Source organism: Cotesia typhae, unplaced genomic scaffold (assembly GCF_013202065.1).
Source record: "Cotesia typhae breed Kobodo isofemale line unplaced genomic scaffold, CoteBio_Ctyphae contig_119, whole genome shotgun sequence".
Lineage (NCBI taxonomy): Eukaryota > Metazoa > Arthropoda > Insecta > Hymenoptera > Braconidae > Cotesia > Cotesia typhae.
The window spans coordinates 2,546,750-2,565,678 of record NW_027423712.1 but is presented as its reverse complement, the minus strand read 5'-3'; the positions used below and the strand labels follow the sequence as shown (position 1 = coordinate 2,565,678).

Sequence of the window (18,929 nt, the reverse complement as noted above, 5' to 3'; positions counted from 1 at the left end):
TGAAATATTATTTGCACTTAAATATTATTGATTAACTTTTACATTGTGAAATAAAATCAATTATTGACTCGAAAACTACTACAATTCACTTGTATAGCCCGGAGTTTATTTCCTAGCTTTCGTCGTTTATTTTTTTTTTTTAATTAGTTCCCAGTTTTTTTCACAATTTAAAAACCTCGAGCATTAAAAAAAGTTTCTCTTGTTGTCAGTTCTCGCAATGACCTATTCTATTTTTTGATCGAACGTCATACAAAAATTCTTCTGTCCTTTCATTCCCGTAAAAAATTTTTTAAGTATGGCCACATATATAAATTGGCCGGATATATAAATTCACTACATTAAATCATATATGCCCATATTTGGCATGAAAAACTTCATAAATAATTTTTCCACACAAAATAGTATTAAAAATATCCGACAGATGGCGCATGATCTCTAAATCGTCTCACTATAAGAGAGTTAATTTTTTTTTTATTTTTAAAAGAACTAATCTTATTTCATTGAACATGTTAATTGTCGTACACATTTCTAGATAAAATACAAAACTATATTTTTATTCTTATACATTGCCTGATTTGATCATATATGAAAATTGTCCCACGGGTTGATTTTCACCACAAAATAATGAAATAATTCACAGCTGTTATAAATTTAAGCTTAATCTCTTATTAAAAATCTCATAAAACGGGAAAGTTTTCGCATTGACCCAAACTTGATTACATTTGAGATTAATTTTTCGGGTCATAAACTATTTACGAATCTAATCCGGCTAGAAAATTCCAAGCGACCACCATCTACTACAACAAAACTTTCATACACAGTAAAAAATTTTGTCAAGAACATGCTCCACGTAACTTTTACACGGTCATCTTATTATAAATTTTTACTCGATTTTCTGAGTATAAAGTTTTTAACAAGAATAAGATTTTCTTAACTATATTCAAAATTAATTTTAAAGAAGACGCACAATCTAATTTGATTTCAAGCACATACTATCCTGTGGGTCAACATATACAACCAAGCTGAGTGGAATCTCCCGTTAATTTTCGAAACGATTTAACGGAAATTTCGCAAGAGCAGTTGCATCAAACTTTGCCTAGTTCACAATCATCTAACAGTTGGTTTCAAGAACCACGTACTAAATACATTAAAGTTTAATCTGAAAACACACTACTTCTATTCAGATATAACATTCCTCTATCCTCGGTAGTAGTATCTATATATATATGTACTATTCACCTTTTTAATTTTATTATTCACGAAGCTCTTCATAACTAAAATTAACTTGAGAAACTCGAGTCGTTAAATTTCATTTAATAATTTATCCAACCATATATGTCACCATGTCTTCATATTCACTCACAATAATAATAATAATAATATACATGACGTTTTAATATGAATTTCAATACATACTCAAGTTTCATAAAAACTAATTTAAAAAATTCTTAGCCACTTAAAGTTCTCTCTTCTTTCTTTAAACACATACGCCAACAAAAAAGGTAATTCAAAAAGTTTTAACATGGGACACTATTTTATTTTGTAGTATGTTTCACGTTTTCAGGATTCACGTTATATTACATGACTTACGCTCTTCAGGATACTCAAAACCACAAACTTTTCTCCTTCTATTGCTCGTTATTTTTTGGGTTTTTTTTTGTTGACAGAAGAAAATACGCGAAACGCAAAAAGTGAACCTCGTCAGAAAAAAATTTGAAAAAACAAGTAATGGGATAGGAAGCAAGCGAATGAAAAAAAAAGAAAAAATCGTAATAAGAGCAGCAAATGACGAGTACGAGTGGATATGAGTGAGGTAGGAGAAAACTTCAATTTCAAGGCTCCCCTGAGGTGTATACTGTTGTATAACGCACACATGAAAACCCAACAGCGAAAAAGTGGAGATAGAACGTGCATGAAACTAAAGTAAAAGAAGACGCAGAGAGTATGAACGAGTGAACAAGAAAAATGTACTGCACACACTGTGAAATTCATATGCGCTGAGTAGAAGCTATAACTCTGCTACAAGAATATACTGCACTTAGTTATATACCCCACTCTCTTATAAACCAACCCTTACATTTTTTCCTTACCGACTTAAGAAGAAAAAAAACATACTATATATATCCAACCTACTTGGTAGCATATTACATCTTTACCTTCACATTCTCGACCCTACCCTTTACTTACTTTCTCATATAAGTCTTCTGGTCACGTTGCGGATAATTTTAGCCGTCACGTGCGCGAAATTTTTTTATTGCTACACGAAAAAAACCAAGTACCTTTCAACGTCAAACACTTATATGTTTCTTAACATTTTGTATGGACTCAAGTTCGGAAATGATCTTTAATACTGTCAAGGACCGATAGAGAGCCCTTAAAAGGTTCTTATCGCAATTGATAGTGACATTTAAAAACATCGAAACTGGTTGTTGCATTTTTATAAAATTAGATACTTGAGTTGTTGATTTTCTTTATGGCAACGTTTACTTACCACTTATAATGAAGACATTTTTAACTGACCTCTTTATTCTTGTTTGTCTTTAAGTTAAGAAGCCAGCTTCAAAGTAAGCATACTTGACTACACCTTCACTCCTTCTTTTCTTGAGTATTCGATAAATAAATCCGTAAACTATCAAGGGCTTACAAATAAGAAAATAATAAAAATAAAAACAAGTTTATTTCGCCGTCATGAAATCATACCCTCTGGCTACGTGTTTATGAATAAGTAGTTTTATCATAAAAACAAGTGATAGAAAATTTAATCAATTTGAAAAGAATTGTTAACTGTGAGCGGTTAGTGCTAGTCTTTGGAAAATTATTTAATTATTTAGGTTTTAAAATATGAATGACATTAACTAGAAAATTTTTTTTTATAATTGTTTTTGTAAAATTGATGATCGAAATTTTTTCTAACAATCCTATTTTGTTATTTTAGAGTTAAATCGTGAAAAAATTTTCTGACATAGATCAATGTGTCCATTTATAATTTTTAATAAAACTCAGTGTTAAAAATCTCCGACAGGTGACGCATAGTAGTTGAATCGTTTTCTAACCAGAGAGTTGAATTTTGAGAGTTGAATTAATTAACGTACAGATATCTTTGAAAAATCAAAAATTGTACTAAATTATTTTTTTATCTTAAAAAAAAAGCCTGATGTCACCAGATTACGCCATATTAGACCATATATAGCCTTATCAAAAAATATTTTAGTCATTCACTGTTAAGCTAACTGGGGGGCCAAAAAAAATTTACTAAAGTATTAAAAATTTTTCGAAAAATTATTTCCATCAAATTTTTTAGAGAATTCATTACAAACATCTATCAAATAGATAATTTAAAAATTTGTCGGAATAAATCAACTTAATTGTTTTATGAAATTTTTCACAAATCCGTTGAATAATTAATTGGACACCTGACTTTTATTGATAATGCGAAGCAGGGATATTGTAGACATACACTTTTTATTCCGAACATTGAATAAATAAATAAACAGAGATTTATTCAGTAAAAAAAGTGTAGTGCCTCGAGGCACTGTGTTTATGATTAAATAATTTAATCATAAGAATGATAAGAATACCAATAAATAGATTTGAAAAAAATACACAGCAGATATAGAAAAGAAAAGAATTGGAGAAAAATGTAAAACGTAAGAATATATATTCTCATGAATACCAAGTGCGCCGGTTCACTCGGGACATAGTGAGGTCGTCAAGACAGTTGGCAACTGAAACACGTCTCGATGCTCTTGTTCTGCTGATGCTTTTCCTACATAGGACGGAGGACGGTGGGTTGTTGGCAGATGTTCTTGCACCAGTGTAAGTGAGCAACACACACAGATACTGGTATGGGTATATAGGGTGCAATGCAGTGGCAAAGATACAAAATAACCCAAGGGAACTTACAGCTACTCACCCACGGGACAGTTAGCTAGCTTGCGGATGAAGCATGTTACCCTGGGGAAATTTTACAGAGGTTCTATTGGATCAAGAGTGCTAAGCGCACACGTAACTTCTTAAAAACTATAAGTACTTTACACTGTAATCATAATACTTTCCGACAAGCACGAGCACAACAACCAATATATTTAATGTATTTTTTTTTTTTTTTTTTTTTTGATAAATCTTTCACTGAATTATTGAAACAGAAAATCCTACGATGTTAATTCTGGTAATGATATTTAAGAGAAATATTAAATAAGTCAAGGACAAAGGATTTAACAAGTGAATTGCAAAATTTTAATTACTAAAATCGCATTAATGCTAACTGAATCAATGAAAAGTTGGTCTCGAGGTTTAAACTTCCTTCATTCATTTAACTTTCACCTTTCTCTATCCAGATCTTCATCTCATCTTATTATTCGCCGACGCTTCTTTTATACTATATTACATTATAAATTTAACAAAATACTCTTTGTAAAAAATTTTATATTTAATGTCATTTAAATTATTTCCATTATTCCCTCAGTTACAGTCCGCGGATTCTTCAAACTACTCTTCCAACTTATCTGTTTGAATTTACTTGTTAAATATAATTATCACCTCATTATATTTAACTGAGAATGATAACCCGCCTTCTTCGTAGATATTATAATGAATTATATGTCTTTTAAAATTATGATCTTGTATCACTTGGATTTAAATTCTAAGAAAATAAGAGCAGAGTAATAGAGTGGGGATGTGCAGCGATTGTTGCATGATAACAAGAAAGCAGTGCACAAAAATAAAGAAACAAAAAATTATAAAGAATACCAAAGTTAAAAAAAAAATTCAATTCATTCAAGATTAATTTTTTTTTATTATTTTTTTAAGTCAAAAAAATTTATTTTAGTAAAAAAATTTGATTTTCTGATGTAAATATATTTAAAATTTACAAGTGGCTCCATGTATTTTTATTTTTTATTGTAACTTTTTCATTAATTCATTTAAGTACGATTTTTTAAAAATTAAAACAAGTTTTAATATATTTACTTTCACCCTACATTTTTTTTTTTTTTTTAATATTTGTCGGGAATTTCTGAACAAAAGATGTAAAAATTTAATTAAAAATGAAAAAGTAAAGACTTTTAAAATGTATATAATAATAATTTTATTATTAATGAATTGAAATGCCAAGTATGTTAATTAAAATGAAGGATAGAAAAATATTTTTCCGAATAAAATAAATATGTAAAGTATTTTGAAAGCTAGAATATAAAGTAAAACCTGTCCTTTTAAAATATGATATATTTGTATAAATTTTTTTTCTAAAATGATCTATCACCAACGAGTTTATCGATTAACGAGCGTAAAGCGTCAAGGTAGCACCCGATGTCTCATAAATATGGTATATCGTGTCATATATAATCCATATCGGCATAGAGTTGGATACACTGGAATTTTATATCTAGTCGGCAGTCGTACGTATTCATATGTACAGTACACAGTTATATATATATATATATATATATATATATATATATATATATATATATATATATATATATATATATATAATAAATTCAGGGATTTATCCAATGAAAAAGAGTCGTCAAGAGCTCCTGGGATTACTTTTAAAAATGCATAGCTAAATTTTTTTTCACGCCTGAGCAAAGGCTAAATAAATAAATTTTTCAATCCAAGGATAACCGTTTTTGCGGTAATTCTTTATATATAAAACAATCATAACAAGTTATGGTTATAAATGAAGAAGTCATATATAATAAAATGTCACTTAGGATTTTTTTAGAATAATTAATTGAAAATCTTTTATACTTTTATAAAAATTTAATAAATCAAAAAATTTTGAATAAATTGTTTAAAAATCATCTTAAATTTATTAAATCAAAATGTGATAAAAATTTTTTTCTGCCCTCCGGCCGGAAAGTGGCAACTTTCTGGCCGCTGCGCTAAACGAAGTTGCCACATTCCGGCTACGTCGAGCAAAAATAGTATATTACACACCGAGGGAAGTAAAGTAAGAAATGTCTCAGATCACATGTTTGTCAACCTCGGCTTCGCCTCGGCCAACAATTACATGTGATCTGAGACTTTTCTTATTTTACTGGCTTAGGTATGTAATATACTATTTATCTTGTGAAATAACAAATCGTAAATTTTTATAAAAATTTATTAGATTATTATCGAGATTCAATTGCTAAATTAAATATTAAATAAATAAAAATAATGTTCAATTAAACTTTTTTATCAATCAATGATTTGATAAGTATCGAATAATATTTTAATCTATAAAATCTTAATTATGAAAACACATACAAATATTAAGAACGTCAAAATGACGAGCTAGCTCGAAGACATAACAAAGAACACAAGTCAGTCTTTTATCTCTTTGGACATTTTAGATTATTAGCTCATTCATTTATGGGAAAGAAATGTATGAAAGAATAAATTGAGTAGCATTCTATATAATTTTACTTCCTATACATTATGCTGATATTTAAAACATAACATGGGAATTACTATCAGAAACATAGTAATAAATCCTGTACTAAATAGTATATTTTTTCAATTTTACAAAAAATGATGCCAGAAAAAAAAACCTTTTTTCAATGTGTAGAATAGTAAATATTACAACTTTTTTTTTTCCGTGTAAAAAATTTTCCTTAAAATACTGTCAGGAGGCATCCATTAATTACGTGAGCTATTTTTCGATCAGTTTAGACCCCCCCCCCCAACCTTAAGTAAGATTTAGTGAGATTTGTCTGGACCCCCCCCCCTCCTCTTACGTGAGATTGACGCTAAAAATATTTAAAATTAAAATTATTTTTATTATTCGGGAGAGTAATAAACCATTCAAGTATACTATGGTTAATTTATTTAAATTAAATAAAATTCAAAGCAAAAAAAACATAAAAACAACATGAACTAAATGATTTTAATAGACATAAAATTTATTTTAGCGGGCCAAATAAACACTCAAAATAATTTTTTTTTAATGTCTGTAATATTTTATATTTTTTGAAGTTGAGGTGAGATTTTCGATTATCCCCCTCTCGGTTTAGATGAGATTTGGTGAGATTTCATTGGACCCCTCCCCCCCTGTTCTGAGCTCACGTAATTAATGGATGTCCCCTGTGTTAAAGCAAATACAATCATCGATCTGAATAAAATTTTCTCCAAAAAGTTTAATTAGATTTGAATGTTTATTTAAAAACTGTACAGAAGGGTTACAATCGAGTGTGCGATAACTCAAACAGAAAATAACTTCATCGCTGGTCACACAATTCACGGTTCAAAAGACTTTGTGCGAGGATATAAATCGCTAAGGGCATCACATCACACACAATCAGACAATTGTGTGTACCCTTGACCACTCATTCGAATGTATCTCACTTGTCCAGAAACACTGAATAATAGTTCCATCTGAAACTACTTTCCTTTATGCTGAATTACTATTCTCTTTATTCCATCAGAAGCGCATCCATCTCTATTTTCCTCGTTTCATGTCTCTATCTTTGTCTACATATACTTCTAAATACGATATACGTTCTATAGATACAAGGATTATTTCCACTCGAAGTGAGACTCAAATGCTGTACATCCATGCATCGGATAGTGTGTGTGTGTATATATGCTCGTATATGCTTTCTCCATAGCTTTTGGCCACCGCTGTCTTTTCACCTGGTTCAAGCCCCTCGATAAGAACCAGAGGAAAAGAACGAGGAGGATGAAGATGATACCGATCTCCTCTCGATCTCGATCTCGAGGTTACCCATGAACAGTCTTGGAAAACAAACTCTTCAAGCTTAGAGAATTCAAAGCTTTTAGAATCGGAAAATACAAACCACTATTGATGTGTATGTCTACATTTGAACTTATATGTGTGTGCGTTGTGTATTGTACAAGCACGGAAAGGGTAGTGAACTATGCACCTGCGATACTAAATTCGATTTCAAGAGATTCGATTTACTCGCAGGCGTACTGGATTGCTGAAGAATAATTCATGGGCGACATTTTACCCTTTACTCAATCTCAATGGAAAAGTATATTTACATTAAAGATAATGCTCCAAATTTATAGAGTTCACTACTCGAGATCTCTGTAATAATTTATTATTCCATGAAGAAAGATGCCGGAAGTATGTTGTCTGATAATAAATTATTGATTGCGCAATATCTCGCTTTGAGATATTATGTGTTTGATATTTTATGTCAATATAGCTTAGTCATCCAAAGAAAATCGAAGTAAAAGCCTTATGTAAAAATCAAAAATTTATTTCCAATTTTATTTAATGCTATGTTTGGATATTTATAGATTTTAACTAACGGAAAGAAAGAATGAGTGTAAAAAAGTTATATATTTGTTTTTTATATATTTAAGAATATTCTCAAGAAGTTATTTGCGCAAAAATGATAAGAATTTGTTAAATAAAAATGAAATTCTTGAAATTCGATTTAAAATTTTTCAAATCTTCAGTAAATTGACGTATTCGAGATGCCAATTTATGGGACTTTGTAAATTTTTAATTAAAATTCTAGACGCCTATTTAACTCTTGAAATTTTATTTTATAAAATATTTAAAGATACTCACTTTGTCTCTTCTATTTATTAAAATTTAAAACTCGAATAAAGTTTTAAAAATTCCAATAGAACAGAGAAGAAAATAAAAAATAAATGACGGAATTTTTAGTGGGAATAAAAGGCAGAATATATTATAAAGCGTTTCGCCTGACTTGATATTGACATCGACTACTGGGTGACAGGTCATCATACGAAACACAAAACCTAAACTACACCGTTGTTTTGCAATACTTTATGCTGTGTAAAAGTTGTACTAGAAAGATAAAAAATGCTCTTTTAAAATAATCTATTGATATTTTTGAAAGAATTTTCTGTGACTCTAAATTTACTTTCACAGTGTTCATCAACCAAATAAACGCTAAATGATGAATGAATGACAACTTTCAATTACAAACTTATAATTTAAAAATAATTATTACTATTATTATTATTATTATTATAACAGTATATTGAAATAAGTGAAAGCAACTGAAAGCTTCGGGCATTGTGGCGGAACTCCAACTTTGCAATCAAGTCGACAATATCGTACTTAGTTTGTACTCTCGCTCAACAAGAACGGACCTAGACACAGATTGAAACAAAAATAAATATAACTATAACAATTTTATCATTATTATGATAATGATAACAGTGCTTGAAATACGTATAGAATTACTTGCAGAAGAATAAAAAAAAAACAAAGAAAACAAAATACTTGACGCGTGCAGAGTGACGAGTCGTGTAACTCAACAAACCGTTAATTCGTATAGGTTATAATCGTTTTGCACGAAACATTTATTCAACTAATTGATATAAAAATATCTGTCAATAAAACTCTCCGTTTAATAAAATTTAAACAAAAAAAAACGAACTTGAAATGAAACGAAATAACTACAGCTTGACATCATAAATAAATTTATCAATTAATATCACTTTAATTTTTTCTCCAGCACTGCTAGACAGAAATATAAAAAAATGGTTTGATTGAATTTATTCAGGTAATTGGTAAAAAAGTATAGTTGAATTGAATCACTCTTCAATTAATTGAACGAGTAATGCACTCACAAACGTTGTGATCTTTAATTAACTGAATATACAATTAAATAATTACCGATGGTAATCCCAAATAATTCGGTGAATGTTAATCAGCTTTAAAACAGTTAACAACAAAGACCTGTGTTCGATACTGTCCGAATGTAATGAATCTTCTTGCTAATTTATAGTTAACATACATATACATGTACGCTCAAAAAAGTTACCGTATGTATTTTTGAATTTAATTACATGCTGCGGAAATTTTCGTAACCGGGATGCGCTCAAAATTTATTCATTTATGTAACCTGAATATAAATGTTTGTGCAATCAATCAAATTTGATTAGTAACTTGAATTAAAAAATGATGCAACTGATTGAAAAATTTTGGTGGAAAATAGAATATTGATGACAGCTTTCAATAATGTAATAGTTGTTAAAATTTAAAACAATTTTTTGAACTTTTAAGAATTCAGAGGTTCATTTTTTTTAAGAGGCACAACCAGTGTGAAATTTTCGAAAAATTGATTTTGTTTTTTTTTTTCATATTTCGATAGGTTATATCTTTAAAAATAACGTATTAAAATCTCAAATCTATATCTCAAATAGTTTTTGAGTTACAGCGATATAGTTCTCCATAAAATGACCCTCCACATTTTGATCTGATCAAAAATCGAATTTTGGCAGGCCAAAAACGACCAAAACTTGGGTAAAATTCAACATTTTTTTTTTTTTTCAAACGCCGCCATTTCATCAATTTTTGATATTTTTTTCCGACCGTGGGCAATATCTTCGTCGTACGAACAATATCTTCTAATTTAACGCGATTTTTTTTTTTTTATTTCATCCACGGAGAAGGCCGAAATCACTCCAGCAGTAGAGGATCTTTTTTTTTAGCGCCTTCGGAGATCGCGTATAACTCGGAAAATATTTAATTTTTTTTCTTCAAAAATTTTACTGTATACTCTTAAAATATCTATTAATATACCCTTAAAATTTTAAATCAATTCATACAAGAGTTTTTTTTTAAGGCTGCACACTAGTTGTGCCCCTTAATTTAACTACTTACGCAAAAATTGATATTAAATTTCGGAATTGTTCAAGAATTAAATAAAATTTTTCTCAATTTTTTTTTATAAAGTTCAAAATTCTAAAAATTTGGGAACAATATTAATTTTATAAAAAAATTTTCATACAATATGACGGAAAATAATAAAGGCAATAAGAGAACATTAAAGTTGTTTTCACATTAATATTAAAAAATTTTACATATTTGAGAGTTACTCGACCCGTTAATAACTCAACAAAATTTTATCTCTGAATTTGACGGAAATTTTCAGCAGCAGTTAACAGATATACTGCAACTGTGAGTGAAGATTAATATTTATATGCATAATACAGACTACAGAATACAAAATAGAAACTACTGATACAGAAGTGACGATTCATGTTGAATTAAAGTTTATGTACCAGTAAATAATACAACATACAAGTTTACACGAAAATGTTATTTTGTATATGGCTAATGGTACGAATGAAAATTAACAGAGACAAGTAATTTGTTATGTGAGTGTAGAGCTATAAAGTTTGTGAATGAAGATGAGTTTATTGAGACCGGCGTTTGGTGAATAGTTAACTAAACATTAATTAGCTGCAGGATATAAGCAATGTATGACAAGTGAGTTTGTAAGCCTGTAACTGTTGAGTTTTCAAAATGCATTTGATGCTTTGACAGTCCACTTTAATCAACGCCGTAATTATCTTAAAAGTATTTTCAAGGAAGGGACATCTCACATTTCCCCGTTAATTATACTGTTCATAGTTTTACATAAAAAATATTTTGATAATTAAGATATTATTTCTCGGTATAGAATAAATTATGAAACTCAAAACGGCTAATCATTTATACATATTTACAGATGATTTGATTAAAATTTATATTGAAAGATGAATTATTTTTAATTAACTCTACGGCTTTTTATAAATTTATTTCATCTTGTAATCTGACATTCAATAGCTTTTTACGAGATATTCAATGAAAACCCAATGGATATTCAGTGAATACTAATTCAGAGATTTATCAAATAACCGCTCTGGAAATTTCACTATTTTCCTGTCTGATTACAATGATTATTTTTTTAACAAATCGGTTCATAAGGAAAAAATTTATTTTTAATGTAAGAAATTATTATGAATTAGTACTATTTAGTGAGATTAAGATTAATAAGAAATAAATAATAGTTTTAGAAAACTAAAAAACACGCTTTTTATAGAAAACCAAACTAAAAAATAGAAAATAAATTTAAATTACGAACAGTGTTAAAAATGTCAATAAATATAAATTAATAATAGTGTGAATAAAAAAAAAAATTATTTCATTTTAAAAAAAGCGTGGGGTGCTTTTTAAGATATTATCAAAATGATAATCATTCTATTCATATCTGTCAATAAAATATTTATAACTATTAACACCATGCACCCTTTTACATTAAAAAAAATGACAACCTTTAATAATTTACTGGCGAATTTTGTAGGAAAAAGTAATGGTTTATTGTTGAAAAAATCGAAATTTTTTTTCTTATATTTTTAATTAATAAGCCTTAAAATAGTATGCACTACATGGGCAGCAATTTTACTCGCTTAAGTTTTAGTCTAGACGAAGGTATTAATCTTATATAATTTAAAAAAATTTATAATTAAAAAAAAAACTTTGTATGTATTTTCTAAATATCACACCAAGAAAATGCAAAAAAAAAATCAAAAATAAATTTCTTAAAAATTTTGACTACACGTGACCCGTTAATTAATTTTTGATCCAAATAGAAGAAATATAAATTTTATGATTAACTAAAAAATTAAAAACACTCCAAAAAATTATTAAAAAATCAATACACGAAATTATTTCTTCTATTTATTAAAAAAAAAAAAAAAACTCATCGAAATAAAACATCTTGAAATGGATTTTTATTAAAACTTTGTTTACCTCTTACTCGTTATTGTTTTTCAAAGGACAAGATAAGGGTTACCCAGAAGATATTTCGTGAAAATGTGATAGAGAAGAATCAACAAACTGTTGGAGGATGAAACGAAGAGGTAAATAGAAATGATCCAATGGTATCATTTATACAAGAAAGGAGCTGGCTTCCGTCCAGATGTCTACACAGGAATTTACAACCGTCTATTTGTACTCACATCGCAATATCACATCATTTATTTTTATTTTATTTATACTTTCGTTGTCAACCACCTTGCCAGTACCTTCGCTTTTTAATCCAACAAACAATTGTTGGTTCAGCCAATAAACTAAATTTATTATTATCATTATTTTTTTTATTTTCACACCACTGGCTTTTTACGCAAATTATAGTTTTACTCGAATTTGGCGTTTTAGCTGTCACTGGCATGTTAAATTATTATATTGACAAACGTTCTGTTAAATTAATGAAAAATATAACAGATGACTAGAGTTTATCAAATTTATTTTGTTCAATATAATAAATAATAAATAATAACAACCTTTTTTACTCCATTAAATACAAATCGGCAAGGCCATTTTTTTAAAATTATATCATATACACAATAATAATAAATTTTCTCGATATTTTTCGAGAAAATGGTTCTCGTTAGATTCAGGTCACTGGGTGTATTACTATGGAAACAATTTTTTTTTAAATTTAGCGGTTAGAAATGAAAAATGGAAAAAATACCAATCCAATTATATAGACGGAATATTTTTCTTTGAGAGTAGGCATTTCACTGAAAAGTTTTAATAAGAAAAAAAAAAAAGTATAATTTAATGGTAAAATATTTTTTTTTTTGCTAAATATGTAATTTTTTGGATGTTAAAAATAATTTTTTGAATGGGTAAAAAGTTTTGTCGTAAAAACTCGAGTGTAAATTCAAAATAAGTATAGAACACTCGTAGTTTAAGAGTAAAAAAAAAATAAGTTAAGTTGTAAAATAAATATTGTTTATTGTACAATAGTTTTTAGTTTTGATAAGAAATCCCAGTATAAAATCGCAATGCGCCCTCGAGCGAAATAAACAAATGACACACAGAAACTCGAGAGTTTATGATTGCCACTTATTTTCACAGTTTTGATATTACTTCTGTTAAACATACGACCCGTTGATACTTTATGGGTGAAACACGCAAATAAACTGGAAAAATAATTTCTTTGGCAAGTAAAAAATTATTAAAAATAAAATTCTTAAGAATAAAAGTTATTTTCCAGCGACAATTGAAATGAAGTACCCGGTTAAAATTTATTAGATTTTAAAAATTATAAAATAAAAAGTTAAAACTATGAAATGCGAAAAGTATTTTTCTCTATCAATCTTTTATTCTCTGACATTAAATAATAACGCGCTGAGTCAGTAAATGTCAAGATAAAATACATTCGACAATGTAGAGTAAACAACAAAAGTTTTCTCGCCGTTGAAAACTTTCGATACTGAAAATAAAAGAGAAATAAAAAAAAATATAAAGCTTCCATTTTGCATCTATTTAAAAGAGTAAAATAGAAAGGAAGAACAAAAAATAAATAAAATAGAAATAAAAAATACATATTCATACAAATAAAAACAAAGTTAAATTCTGTTAAACATAAATAATGTTAAACTTTGTAACTCCGATAAAAAATGTATCGTTTATTTTCACAAAGCTTTTTTCAATGAATAGTTAGAAAAAAAATAAATAAATGGGTAAAAGTTTTGCCCTTTTTCAGAAAAAATTCCTCGAGTTGTAGTTACGAAAAAATTTTAAAATTCACTCATGCAAATACATTTTTAATTAACATAATTAAAGCTAAGTTTTTATCCTGGAAATACTGTTAATTTTGAAGTTTTATTTTTATTTCTTTACGTCAGAGTAATTCCATTTGCGAATTGTTCATTTGACAGTAAAAAAAATAAATAATAAAATTTGTTGTTCAAGACATAAAATTCGTAATTTCAAATCAACACAAAATAAAATGTAGAAATAAAATAAACTTGCTGTAAATTTTATAGGAAACGTTGCACTTAGACAAGTTTATTTTCTGGGAATAAAATTTATTTGCATAATAAAACACGCATTTAGATTATCGACAAACATAATTTTATTAAAAATTACTGGTTATTAATATTCAATAATCGAATAAAAATTTAATATTATAAAAAACTAAACCTGTGATTTAATTAATTCAAAAGATTATTTGTTTACGGTTCGAATAAAATTTTCAATTTATAAACGAGTATTAAAAATTAAACATTTAATAAATTTTACCTCATGCAAGGCAATTTCACTTTTAAAGTGATAATAAATTAAATACAGTTGAGAGTAAAGCGACACTTGTTGGGATTTTAATCAACACATATTTTTAGTAAATAAAATTTCAATATTGTAAACTAATAAAATTATATTGAAGAAATATTAAATTATAAACGTGACAAAATTCTTGTTTATCTTTCCAGTATAATATATTAATTTTGTATTTATTGATCCAATAAACGAAAAAATAATAATTAAATTCAAGTGAAATAAAATTTTATTAATACTAACTAATTTTTTTGGCAAAGTTCAACAATTTTTATTCTGGAGAAATAAATTTCTCTGAGTGTAAATGTAACATTCATTTAAAATGTAAGGATGAAAAATTAAAGCATTTTTTTTTTCTGTAAACACGAGTAGGTAACATGCAAGGTTATTATTCAAAAGTTAATATCGTGTAGCTAGTTATTAAACTTTTAAAATAATTTTTAATTATAAATCTAATAATCGACAGTAAAAGGGCAAAAGAACATTGTTATTAAGAAACAACAAATAAATAAAGAGAGAAAAAAGCAAATAAGACATAAAAGGTTGACCGAGAAGCTCGCGGCGATTTTATAAAGCTCACCGGAAAATACATAGCGGAATAAAAAAAGAAAAATAAAAGTATGTAGTAGCATAAAAATGCCAAAGGCAGTGATGCGGATAAGAAATAAAAAGCGAGAGAAAGAACGAAAGAAGACAGAAGTTTTTTAATTGAACAAAACTCTCGCACCACTAGCTCCGACAACGACGACCAAGCTTGCAACTTGTCGCTCTAGATATAGGTATAGATATATAGTTATATTATAAGAGGTTGTAGGATGAGAGTGTCCTTACGAGTTTTTCCCTTAATCTCGATCTTACTTTTTTCCCTTTTATAGGACACTACTCGATGCAACATTACCTCCCCGGTGTGTCCACCGACAAGAAGTACCGAGTGATAAATCCCGAGTTTCACCCGCGGCGTTTTGGTCTGGTTACTTCGAGCCTTTGTGCGACGGAGAAAAGAATCTACAGGGTGGAAAGGGATAGCCAGAAAGAGAGAGAGAGTGTGAGAGAATGAGGGATGAGGGAGTAAGGGCTGGTGATAAAGACAGGTCCGGGAAAAGAGGAACAAGACGAGGTTTAACCTCTCGCGGCGGCGGCGAAATATTAGCTTGTTCCCACGAAGAAGGATATTCCCGAATAATTTTGTGACGTACGAGTTGCCGTTCACTCCGGGAATTTACTAACATTATATTGCTCTGTGAAATACAATATTCATAACTTTGCAGATTAGATAAAGGGCTTCTTCGTTATTTATGTCCTTTTTTTTAATTAAGGGAATTATTTTGTTTCCTTTCGGGATTTCTCGCTGTAAACATACGAATTTTTCAATGGAAATTTTTAACTTTCTAAGTAATGAGATTGTAAAAAATTTAATGAAACGGGAGAGTATTAAATTGTTTAATCAATTTTAAGCCGGGTTGTTGAAGTACTGTTCAGGTAGTTGTGAATTTAAACTGACGAGAAGAAAGAACGAGTAAAAAAAAGTTACATATTTATTTTTTATATATTTAAGAATATTCTCAAGAAATTATTTGCGCAAAAACGATAAGAATTTGTTAAATAAAAATGAAATTCTTGAAATCCGATTTAAAATTTTTCAAATCTTTAGTAAATTGACGTACTCGCGATGTCAATTTGTGGGACTTTGTAAATTTTTAATTAAAATTCTAGACGCCTATTTAACTCTTGAAATTTTATTTTATAAAATATTTAAAGATACTCACTTTGTCTCTTCTATTTATTAAAATTTTAAACTCGAATAAAGTTTTAAAAATTCCAATAGAACAGAGAAGAAAATAAAAAATAAATGACGGAATTTTTAGTGGGAATAAAAGGCAGAATATATTATAAAGCGTTTCGCCTGACTTGATATTGACATCAACTACTGGATGACAGCTCATCATACGAAACACAAAACCTAAACTACACCGTTGTTTTGCAATACTTTATGCTGTGTAAAAGTTGTACTAAAAAATTAAAAAATGCTCTTTTAAAATAATCTATTGATGTTTTTGAAAGGATTTTCTGTGACTCTGAATTTACTTTCACAGTGTTCATCAACCAAATAAACGCTGAAAGATAAATGTATGAGAGCTTTTAATTATAAATTTATAATTAATGAAATTAAAATTTTTGATATCTTTATGAATATACAAGCAATTTTTTAGATGTTTTCTTCACTAAATTTAATTTTATATTAATTAAAAATAATAACAATAATTTGCGAATTGCAATAAGTTGAATTATTTTAGTTAAAGCCGAACTAAATCTTCTTATAACAAGCTTCTAAAGCCTCATTATGAATTCATTATTTCATTACAAAAATTATTAACAACAAAAAAAAATGTTTAAAAATTTTTAATCCGTACTGCAATTTTGAAAGCTAAAGTCTATAGTATTGAACATTGAATCCGAAATGAACAAGAAAGTAAGTTATTAGCAAGTTGTTTTATAATTATTAAGTAAACTGATAAAATAATAAACTGTTTAATTAATTTAAATTAGAAGCTCGGAAAGAAAGTTTAAGTAGTTATGAATTCAAAGTTTAGTAAATAAAACAAAAAAGTTTAAGTATTTACCCACTAAAAAGTGAAATATTTGAGTTAATTATAATGATATTGTTAGATTTAAATGAAATAATTTTGGTTATGATAAACTCTCTTTCGTAGGCATTGTACTATGCAATAGAGTACTGGCGGTTATTTCTCAAACGGAAACAATTTGTAGTGCTCTGGAACGCGAAATTTAAACTTTCCCAACTTAAATTCTCACATTGCTCGAGTTGAACTTGTAGAATGCTAAATTTATGTATATTAACAACAATTGTAATTTCTCAACTGTCAATTGCCGAATAGTCCCTTCGCGTACTCCTTCGCTCAGTATTCCGACGTACGTATATACTTTACACATACATACAACATACCGCTCCGTAAGTAGTATTGTTTGTGTTTTCCAAAAGTTATCGCTCGCATACGTTTACTCAGTATACCTCTGTTTATCATCAATTCATAACTCAATAATTTCCCAAACTTGTGCACTGAGTGCCATCCACTCGAATTATAATCCCGCAATTCTTCCCTGAGACAAAATAGTTCAGAACAAAACTTTTCAATAAATAATTTATACAACTAATCGAGATAATAACTTTAAAAAATTTCACTTACATTTTAGTTTTAATCAATCAAAATTCTTCATTATTAATTTATCAGTAATTTATATCAACAACTAACCAGTCATAAACAAAAACACTGTTCACAATTTTCAAGAATCAACACATCACAAAAATAAAATAAATTTATTAAATATTATTACTAATAAAAAAAAAAAAAACGGACACTTAATTGCTGTATTGAGTGATAAAATGGAGTAAACACAGAGAACTACTGAAATTTCTAACAGTGATTACGTGGGAAAGTGTGCGCGCCGCAAACCGGGCGGTGACTGAATCCTCGGAGCTTTTCTCACAGTCTACAGTCACGAGATCCCCTCTTGGTATCCCGATCTCCACGCAAGCACAGTTCTCTTCATTTTACCGTGGCTCCTTTTCATAACACCCGCGTGCTGTTCTAATATAACTAATTAATCACCTCTCGTCATAATATAAACATAATTAAGTAGATTGTCCAAAGAAGAGATCATTATTATTGCAATTTTTTTTTTATTTAAAGAAACCGTGCTTTCAGTCAGTAACGGAAAAATGATAAAATAACGTTCAAACATTTATATCCGATCATTTGTTTTATTAGTAGGGTCGGAAATATTTGTTTTACTCGCAATGTTTAACAAAGATAAATCAACGATTCGTGATGAAGTGATGATGAAATTCAATATTTACTCTCGAAAAATGTAACTAGAATGGTAAATATTGAAATAGAATTTATTGATGACTTTCTTTAGCACCGGAAAATTTTTGGGAATTTTATTTTTTAGAATGCTGAAAGTTGTAGACATAAAATGTTAATTTTTTTGAAAATTATTTTTATTTATTATTCGTAAAAAAATTTTTTAATTTTAATTTGGTTTTTTATAAATTTGCCCTACGATCTAAGCATTTAAGCTG

At 28.2% G+C, this 18,929-nt stretch overlaps 1 protein-coding gene across 1 annotated transcript in view; it reads right to left on the bottom strand.

Moving 5' to 3' along the window:
* Positions 1 to 18,144, bottom strand: part of LOC141530006 (uncharacterized) — a 167,378-nt gene extending 149,234 nt beyond the window's left edge. Inside the window, exon 1 of the mRNA XM_074246839.1 lies at positions 18,034 to 18,144. The gene's annotated coding sequence lies outside the window, so the exon portion shown is untranslated. The remainder of the gene's footprint in view (positions 1 to 18,033) is intronic.
* Positions 18,145 to 18,929: the final 785 nt, after the last annotated feature.